The 10,047-nt window shown below is 46.9% G+C and overlaps 1 long non-coding RNA gene across 2 annotated transcripts; it reads left to right on the forward strand.

Annotated features, from left to right (window-relative positions):
• The first annotated feature begins 685 nt into the window (after positions 1-685).
• On the forward strand, positions 686-9,791 carry LOC110140759 (uncharacterized). 2 transcript variants are annotated; one of them, XR_011482373.1, is made up of 6 exons: positions 686-1,021; positions 1,716-1,980; positions 3,311-3,382; positions 6,430-6,506; positions 8,843-8,977; positions 9,277-9,791. It is a non-coding gene; the product is annotated as an uncharacterized lncRNA (long non-coding RNA). The 2 variants fall into 2 exon arrangements; XR_011482374.1 differs by lacking the exon at positions 8,843-8,977.
• Positions 9,792-10,047: the final 256 nt, after the last annotated feature.

The raw sequence follows: 10,047 nt of genomic DNA on the forward strand, positions 1-10,047 counted from the left end.
GGCTAAGCAGAGATTGAAGCTACGCTTAGCATGAGTATAGTGGGTAGTAAAAAAGTGAAGTCGCTCAGTTGTGTCCAACTCTTTGCAATCCCAAGGACAGTAGCCTGCACCAGGCTCCTCCGTCCATGGGATTTTCTAGGCAAGCGTCCTGGAGTGGGTTGCCATTTCCTTCTCCATGTATATTATTTCTAGCTAATTTCATTTAACATTAAGCTACAGCTAGCTGTTCTGGTGTGGAAATGGCGTCCAGAGATATTCCTCCTCTGACTCTTACTGACAACGTGAAAATACAAGGCCAGGGGTCATACCACTAGGAGGATGTGTCCAATGTGCTTGATGCCAGAAGAAAGTGAGGCAATGAACAGAGCTAGAAGCCAGCCTATGGCGCACACTTCCAATCCTCAGACACAGGAACACGAAGTTGTTTGTCTTTACCAAATGGACCTTCCTATCCTTCTGATCCTGTCTCTAGAAAAGCCATGTTACCTAATCATTGTCATTTAAAGAGACAACCAGAGGATGATGAAGCCGAAACATGGAGAGAATACGAAAAGTATTTCAGAGCTGTGGTGATGGTGGTGGTGGTTTAGTTGCTAAGTTGTACCCAACTCTTTGTGACTTCATGGACTGTAGCCTATCAGGCTCCGCTGCCCGTGGGATTCTCCAGGCAAGAATACTGGAGTGAGTTGCCATTTCCTTCTCCAGGGGGATCTTCCCAGCCCAGGAATCAAACCCAGGTTTCCTGTATTGCAGGCAGATTCTTTACTGACCGAACCACCAAGGAAGCCCATTTTAGAGCTGTGCTAGCAGTTCATCCAAACACTGTTATCTTCTCATTCTTCTGATATCTGTGGGGCTTGTCAGTGTTTCAAGTTTTCTTTCTTATCATAATGTATTTCTTTCACTGTAATCAATATTCACTTTCCTAGGTAAATTTGTGTTCTTGTTTTCTTAGAGAGGACCCTGAAGTGGACCAGTTCCCCCAAGGATACACTGGGACGTGAATGCGGAGGCTATAGGAGTAGGTGGTGGAAGCCAGTGAGGGCATTAGGGTGGGATCCTGGGCCCGGAGATTTGTTCTGGCCAAAACCAGTCCTGCTTTGCACAGACTTTAGAACAGCTGTCGTTCTTCCTCCAACACTGAAATCCTCATCTCTTCAGCCCTCATTTTGAGCTGAAGCCAAATGATTTCCTGTGTTATCTCTGTTTATCAGCTCTCTATTATCATGATGGCCTGAGCCACCCACTCAATAAAACAAAGCAAACAAACTTCCACAAACCCGCAGACAGCTCTGAGCTTACAGGGCTGCTTTTATTTCCTAATTAACAAGTCATCCTTAGCCAATCGGCTGATCCGCTTGTCATCCCTTTTGGATTTGTGGGCAAACAAACCACCCCTGGGCCCCAGGCAATAGCTCCGGGGCCTCCTCCCCTGCTCTTTGCTGGGGCTTCCTTCCTCTTCATCCCTGTTCTGTCTGTCTGTAGAGTTAATAGGCTTGTAAGGCGGTCTGTTTGGGCTGCCATGGCCAAGCCTTCTGGACTAAGCCCCTCTCCCCTTCAGCTTCACAGCTCTGTCCTTTCGTCTTGCTCCACTTCTCAGTACTGAATCCCTGGAGTAAGAGGACGAGGACCAACCACTAGCACGGTTAATGCAGAGAACATGCAGGCAACCTCTTCATGACAATTATATCTTAGACACTGGCCTCTCTTTCCAGAGCCTCCTTCCAGCAGAGGGGGTAGGGAAGCTCCAGGATACCAGAGAGAGAAGGAGAGGCGTCTGCCTCCCCAGGAGGCAAGCAGATGCTCCCAAGGGCTTCGCTTGCCTCCCTGCCCATCACAACTTCCTGCATTCAACAGCTCTGCAACCTTCAGCAAGTCACTCCCCATCCCTAGGCCTTTGTCTCCTCAACTGTGAAAGAAACAGGTCAGGATGATTTGAGGTCTCGGAAGGCTGGTTCTCATACCAAACCTGGCCAACAGGTAAGTTTTGAGGACTCCACACAATGCTCTGTCTTATTTTTGTATTTGGATTGGTTGCCAACACTTTAGAAATGTAGAATCATCATCTTTTTAAATGTAGATATATCAGGGTGCTTTCAAAATACTCAGAAGACCTGACTTCATTGAGCCCACATTCCCTCATGGTGACAATTAAGAGAAGTTGCCCCCAAGAGATGAGGCATGGTCTTTCCAGCTCACCACAGTTCCCACCACTCCCTATCATCCACCTAACACACTTTACTAATGAAAGTTAGTTGTGTGACCTGCGAAGGTATATGAGTTTGTGATGGCAGGCTTGTTTTGTCTACTATTTTGTACTCTTTATTCTGCATCCCCTGTGAGTATTCACAGTTCATTCTACAGGTGTTTACTGCCCCACTCTCATATTCCTGGTCCTGGGCTAGAATACAAGAAGGCACACAGACTAAAAGTTGGCTTCCACCCTGGAGCCCCAAGAGTTAGTGCAAGGGGCACAGGGATGAACCAGATAAGAATTCGTGCTGATGGAGGAAGACTTTCTCCCAAATAAACATAAAACCAGTTTAAACTCTCTCTGCTTATCCTTGTATAACCATACTAACTAACATATGTGTGGCCCACGAGAATGTTCAGGACTCTTTCCTATCTATTTGATCTTTGAGTCACTACTACAACCTAGAGAGGCAGATACAGTTTCTAGATGCTGACAGTTGTTGCTATGGTCTGAATGTTGGTGTGCCTCCCAAATTTATGTGTTGAGAACCTAAGGCCCAGGGTGACGGTATTAGGAGGAGGAGCCTTTAGGAAGTGATTCAGTCATGAGGGCAAGCCCTCTTGAATGCGACTAAGGCTCTCATAAAAGAGGCCCTAGAGAGCTAGCTAGTCTCTTCCACCATGGGGGACACAATAATCTGGAAGACAGCCCTCACCAGAACCTCATCATGCCAGGATGCTGATCTCAGACTCCCAGCCTCCAGACCTATGAGAAACAGATGTCCATCATCAATAAGCCACCCAGTCTCTGGTATTTGTTTTGGCAAACAGACTAAGACAGGAGTCGAGTGACTTGCTGAAGTTCTCCACGGGTTGTGGACTTAACACTCGGTACAAACATCCAGGTGCAATTTTAAAACTTGGCATCTTCCATTCCGAATGCTTTCTGTGCTATACCCATCACACACCCTTTGCCCTGGTAATTGGTGTCTGAGCTCCAGGAAACAGCCCTGATTCATAGGCTCAGGAGACATTGGAGAAGTGTCTCACTCAAAGACAGAACAGAGAGCTAGTTCTCTGCATGGCACCTGCATCATAACTCCCTCTTTTCTCCTAGATCTGCTGGTATCACCAACCAACACTGCAAAGGGCAGCAGCCAAGTCCTGGTTTCCAACGTCCTGTGGTCCGGTGAGCACCCTACTTGGCCGACTCGCCCTAATTGTGTATATGCAGAGGAATAGTTGTATTCCACTCCCACTTTGGACCAAGAAGTGTATGAGTCCAGGGTCCTAGTGAATGACAGTCTTCCAGTTCTAGAGAAATGATCAAAGTGATGCTAACAAACTATAGAAGATGAGGGTCTGGGTCTATAAATGCTTTCCCTCCAAGGGTGCAATTCTGAGTCCTCTTTCTAGGCTCCATGCCAAGAGTCAGAAATCTTCTTGACCTTCGGGGACTGCCACAAAAGGGGTAGGGGAGTGGCAGGTGACCCCCCTGACAGGTTGCCAATGACACTGTGTGCTGGACCATGTCTTCACATGCATGGACAACTTCCTCTTGTTACAAGCTTCTCCTTGGTTGAAAGTCATAAATCTCTTGTGATTCAGGTGACAGGCTACTGGGATCTTTTCCTTTGGCATAGAGAGCAGATGTGAATCCAGCGCAATCTGGAGGAGAAGGAATCCATCAGATCCAAAGCCTGGGGTTTTTCTAGCTGGGCAGGACAAGGAAGGTAAAACTTGTTAGGGACCTGAGACTCCTCAGCTGGTGGAGTTAAGATGCAAAGCTAGGCCCCTGGCTAGTTCTCCATCACTTGTATCTTCGCTTGTATCTGCATGTTCCCCTACTTCTACTTAGATGCCTGAGACCCCATGATTTAGCACATTGCTATCACCCAGCTGAGCTGCCTTCATCAGGGGCCCAGACCTTTCCTCTCCCATCCTCTCACCCAAACTCATTGGCCCCATTGAATACATGCTGACCCACTCCCTGCTGCTAATGGCTAAAGGTACCACTAAACGTCCATGCATGCAGTCACACTGTCCCTTCCCACATCATATGGGCCTAGAACTGGCCAGACTTGGACACCAGACAAAGAGGTGGGCTGACATAAGTGAGTCATGAAAGTTCACTGAGCCTGGAACTGGAGGGGACCACAAAGGATGCTCAGGACAAAGGAGTCCAAGTTCCTAACCCAGTGCATGATATTCTTGTTGGATGAATGAACTAATGCATGAATGAATCAAGACCTGGGTTGAAAACTCAAGAGGAATGCAGGCAAGTGCCAAATTCAGCAAATGAAAGGGTGGAGAATGGAGGATAAAACACAGACAGGTGGAGAACTTCAGGATCTGTGGTGTGGAGAGGCTGTGGCTGTCCAGTGCCCATGTTCTCTTTCTCTGATGACAGACTTTGATTGTCCCTGTGCCGCGCTGCAAGCCGTCTGAGAGATCCTGGCAATGCCAGGCACATCACTCCCACCGGACAATTAGTCCCTCTCCCTCCTGAGCACTAGAGCCTTGAGCAAGAGTGACGCAAGGACAGAGAATGCCCTGCTGCTGATTCATCCCACCAGAGGTGCCTTGAACAGTCAACCTATCCACCAGGACTGGCCTAGTTCTGTCTCCCCCAAACTTTATGGTTATGCTGTTCCTATGAGTAACCTCATAGCCTTGTAATACATTTTTGTTTTTAATTTAGATCAGCCAGAATGATTTCTGTCACTGGTAGCCAGAAAACCCTAAATAAGCAAGCTCAAAGGTCAAGAAGATTGGAGGCGGCAGGGTCTTGGGCAGTTTTCTAGACCCTGGATATTGTGGCTTACTGCGAAGCCATTAGTGACCTAATGTGTAGGAGAATCTACCTGGCTTTTGAGACCCAGAGAAATGACAGTAGTATGTCCCTGCAAGTGCTGCTCCTAAATGCTGAGTCAGTGGGTGGGGGCCGTCATTGAGAGCTCTATCCCAGACATGTGTGTCTTCAGTCTCAAAGCATCAAGCCCACCTCAGACCCACTGTGCTCTGATTCTCTTAAAAGGGGGCCCGGGACCCACAAAGGGAAGCACGGATGGAACAAAGTGCCTCCAGCACGCTGAGCCCAATTAGACTTTTTTTCTCTGCTTTTACCAAAGACTGACAGTCCAGCCAACAGGACAAACAGGCTGGCATAAGAATCTCCTTGGCAGATTTCTCCAGGAAACCCTCTCTCTGACTCTCTCTTTATCAAGTACCATCCTCCCACACCTTTGTCAGACAGAGTTTTAAAAGCGTATCACAGCTTCACTGTCCCACTGAGCAGCTCTGAAGTCTCATTTGAGAGAATGAGGAAAACCAAGACAGACAGATGGGGAAAGAGGGAGGCAAGTGGGAGGGAGAGAGGCAGGTGATGAGGGTGAGCTTCTGAGAGGCACCTAGGGCTGCTCTGATGAGGGCTGGACAGGAAGAGCTCTGGAGAAGTGATTCAGCTGGACAGGAAAGAGTGACCAGTTCCCTAATGAGCCGAAGTCGTTAGCAGAGTCTGAGCATCACGAGGTGAGATCATTTGGGTTTTTTGGCTTCTGGGGCCAGAGTCATGTTCTAGCCCCTCACAGAAGTTACATCACATTCAAGTTAAGATGCAGGGCAGGGGAGGTAACAAAGGACAGCCCCACTCCAGGACTCAAGACAGGCAGGGACTGGAAGGGGCAACTCCAGCAGCTGGATCTCGTACCTGCCCCTCCCCGAGCTCATCCTCTAGTCCTTTGTCCCAGGTGTGTCTCTCTCTCCATTGAGCTGATTCATCCACTCTCATCCTGGCTGCTACCATTTCCACCACCACCTCTTGCTTTTGTCTTCTGTTCCCCCATGACTTTCTCTCCATGACTTTCTCGGACCTCACCTCCTTCTATCAAATTCTCAATCTCTAGAGTCAAGTTCCAAGTCCTCAAAAGGGAAGATATGACAGATGTAGCTAACTGCCGTAAAGTACAAGAAGCCCTGGGTTCCCCTGGTGGCTCAGTGGTAAAGGATCTGCTTTCAATGCAGGAGTTCGATCCCTGGGTCAGGAAGATCCCCTGAAGGAGGATTTAGCAACCCACTCTAGTACTCTTGCCTAGAGAATCCCATGGGCGGAGGAGGCTGGTGGGCTGCAGCCGATAGGGTCACACAGAGTCGGACAGGACTGAAGCAACTGACCAGCAGCGGCATAAGAAGCCCTGGCAGGCAGAGCTTGCACATCCACTCTTCTTTGGTTTCCAGGCCTGCCTGGCGATTGGCTGCCCTCGCTGATCCAACCCGCCGTGGCCAGGGTGCCAGAGTCGTGTGGAGTTGAACAGGTGATCACTGGAGGCAGCCCTCAGAGGGAGGTGGGGCTTCCGAAGGAGGTGGGGCTGTGGGGAGCTGTGTACCTGGAGGATGGTGGGGCCTCCATGTCTGTTGCTGTAGCAGAGACTTCTAAGGCTTCATCCAGGGGGCATCTCTCTCACACACCCTGGGTGAGAGGACCATGGTTTTGGAGCAGCAAGCAGTGATTGTTTAATGAAGAAGTCTAAGCACAGAGCTGGTCATCTGAGATCTCAGAACTTTTATAGTCACAGAGCATCAGTCGGGATAAAACCCCTCCCATTCATCCATGGGGCATTTGGATTCCGTAGATCAGATGAGACTGAGCGCCCAGGCTGGAGCTTCTGTCTAAGCAGGCAGACAATGAAAAGAGTCCCTGGATCTCTGGATTCTAGGTCCTGATCTCTATGAAGGGGTAATTATAGTACCAACCACGTGGGGTTGCAAGAAGAGTAGGTAAGATCACTCATGGATGGTCCTGCTCAAGGGTGTGGCCCACAACAAAGGCTTCATATAGTTAGCCTTTTAAAAGAAGTTTTTATCTATAATGAAATGGGTTTTATTTAAGATATTTAGTAAGAAGCTGATTGCCGCCACAATGGAAAGCAGTATGAAGTTTCCTCAAAAAAATTAGTAAATCTATCACATGATCTGCCTATTCCACTCTGAGTATTTATCAGAAAAACACAGAAACACTAATTTGAAAAGATACATGTATCCCTATGTTCATCACAATGTTATGTTCAGTAGTCAATGTATGTGAACAGTCTGTGGTATCCATTGACAGATGAATCGATAAAGATGCAGTATATATGCACAATAGAATACTATTCAGCCATAATAATGAATGAAATCCTGGCATTTGTGATAACATGGATGGACCTTGAAGATATTATATTATGTTAAGTAAAATGTCAGACAAAGACAAATACCATATGATTTTACATGTACATAGAATCTAAAAATACAAAACAAATGAATAAGCAAAATAAATAAAACAAACTCACAGATACAGAGAACAGATCACATGATACCAGACAGGAAAGGAGTTGGATGGTAGGTAAAATGGGTGAAGGGGTTCAACTGCATGGCAATGTATGGTAACTAGTCTTGTGATGCTGATCACACAGCAGTGTATGCAGATGTCAAATTATAATGCTGTACCTAGGAAACTTATATGATAATAGCAATAAGATGGTGGTTATTACCAGACCCATCCCCCAGAAGAACACATCTGAGCCAAATGGGAAGAGATTCAGCCAAGCTGTCTTCCGGTCCTTCCTTCCCTTTGTTTGCATCCACACATACCCTGGTCGTGGGCACATGAAAGAGGATATAACAAGAGTCACCTGGAAAATTATTCATCCTTTATTTTCAACTGTTATAATGTAAAGCTTTTGCTCCTGAGTTGCCTGAAGCCAAGTTGGCTGACCTCTGGGGTAGGACTTTTCCACTGCAGTGCAAACAGCATTCTCCTGGAAGAGGAGCAGCCTCATGCTATGGGAAAGGCATGATATGGGGGCCAGGGTCCCTCCCGCCAGGGCAAGTCATGTTCTCTCCCGGCCTGTGCCCCCACCAGGAGATGACTGACATGGATGGGTGCTGAGGAGGGGAATGGTGGGTGGGCAGAGGGAACACTGGTAGCAAAACCAGTAGCTCCTCGTGAGACAAGAGCTTTTCAGAAGGCTACTGCTGTCACAGACATGGAGGGCGAATCAGAAGCCCTCCTTTAGGGAGGATCAACTTCTTTTTTTTAATTGAGGTACAGTTGCTTTACAATGTTATATTATTTTCTGCTATATGTATACATATATCCCTCCCTCTTGGATCTCCCTCCAACCTCCCTCCAATCCATCCCTCTAGGTTATCACAGAACACCAAGCTGAGCTTCCTGTGCTATATGGCAGATTCCCACTAGCTACTTATTTTACACAGGATAATGTACTTAATCAATCTAAATCTCCCAATTCATCCCACCCACTTCTCCCCAACTGTGTCCACATGTTTGTTTCCTATGTCTGCATCTCTATTCCTGACATGCAAATAGATTCATCTGAACCATTTTTCTAGAAGTAACTCAGAAAGATAAAAATGTCATATATTAATGTATATATTGGAACCTAGAAAAAATGAAGGATCATCTTTTATTTTTCACTCCTAATCCTAACCATCTCCAGAGAGAAGCACCATTCTCTAAATGGTCTCTTCATGAAGCCTGGTTGTTTTTCTCTTCTCTTTCTTCTTTCCATAAATCAGTCTCTTTCCCTCTTTCTCTATTTCCTTATCTCTTCATATCCCTTGGTTTTTAACTTAGTTGACTGGTCTGCAGGTCTAACAGAGTCAAAGAATCCAAGAGCAAGGCCTTTTTGTGCACCAGGGAAGCTTGAGGTCCAGAGAGAGAAAGAAACTCGCCAAGGTCATGCAGTAAGCAAGGACAGAGAATGGGGAAAGCAGAGGTCTCCAGGTAGGACCCCAATTCTAGGTTCTTTCTCCAGCCGGTGTGTCCTGGCTGGATTCCACCTAACACCCCTTCTGCCCCATGCTAATAGAGATGAAATCCAAGTTACACAGGTCTGTGGTCAATTATGTTGGGTAGGACTGAGCTGAACAAGGAACATGGAACGTACTTGCCGAATTCAGGACTTTCCAAAGCCTTTACTCTATGACTGTGCATAGGAAATCTGCTGATGTGGAGGCTGGGGGATCATGCTAGGATATACAATATTTTCTGAATGTATTTGACATTTGTTTCTTTTTTCCAAGGACCATCTTGGAGATTTACATCCAGCAAAACACATTGGAAAACTCTGTGCCACACGACACAGCCCATGCCAAGAGACCAGGCTGGGGTTCTGGAAATACAGACCTTAAAGAAGAGAAGTCGCAGCATAAAACAAATCCAAAGCAACAAATGCTCTTTCTTTCACCTTATCTTAGTTCCTGAGCTCCACATTTAATGAAATATTTCAGAATGGAAGAGGTGAGGACAGGAAACGTCTGCCCTGCTCCCGAGACTCTCCGAGCCACACTTCAACCCAGAGCAAATTAAAGCCCAGGCTCCTAAGACGGAAGTCCTGTGATGAGAGCAGAGAGCAAGCTGGAGGGTTAGGGGCTGAGCCCTGGCCAACTGCAGTAATAAAACAGTGCATGGATGTGGAGGCTTTGGAACAAAAATACCTTGTAGCTATTATTTTCCTGAGTCTCTACCCAAGCACACACCCCCTCTCCCATTCTTTTAATCTGGAGCTACTGAGAAGCGGTATTTTTCTCACCTTTGCAATATGAGAAACAAGTTAATTAAAAATTGCTCCCAACTCCAGTCTCAGAGCGTCCCTGCTTTGGCTGCAGATCTATCAACAGAGTGCTTTGATAGCGGTGCACGAAGCTGGTTATTTGGAGACACTGATAATTGCATTAATTTAGGAGGCATTAGCTAAGTCCTACGATTAATTACACAGGCAGCAGACAGAGCTGTAACCCACCAGATCACTGGATGAGAAAGGCAGAAATGCCAGTTCCCTTTTATTCAGACCC

Source organism: Odocoileus virginianus, chromosome 20 (assembly GCF_023699985.2).
Source record: "Odocoileus virginianus isolate 20LAN1187 ecotype Illinois chromosome 20, Ovbor_1.2, whole genome shotgun sequence".
Classification (NCBI taxonomy): Eukaryota; Metazoa; Chordata; class Mammalia; order Artiodactyla; family Cervidae; genus Odocoileus; species Odocoileus virginianus.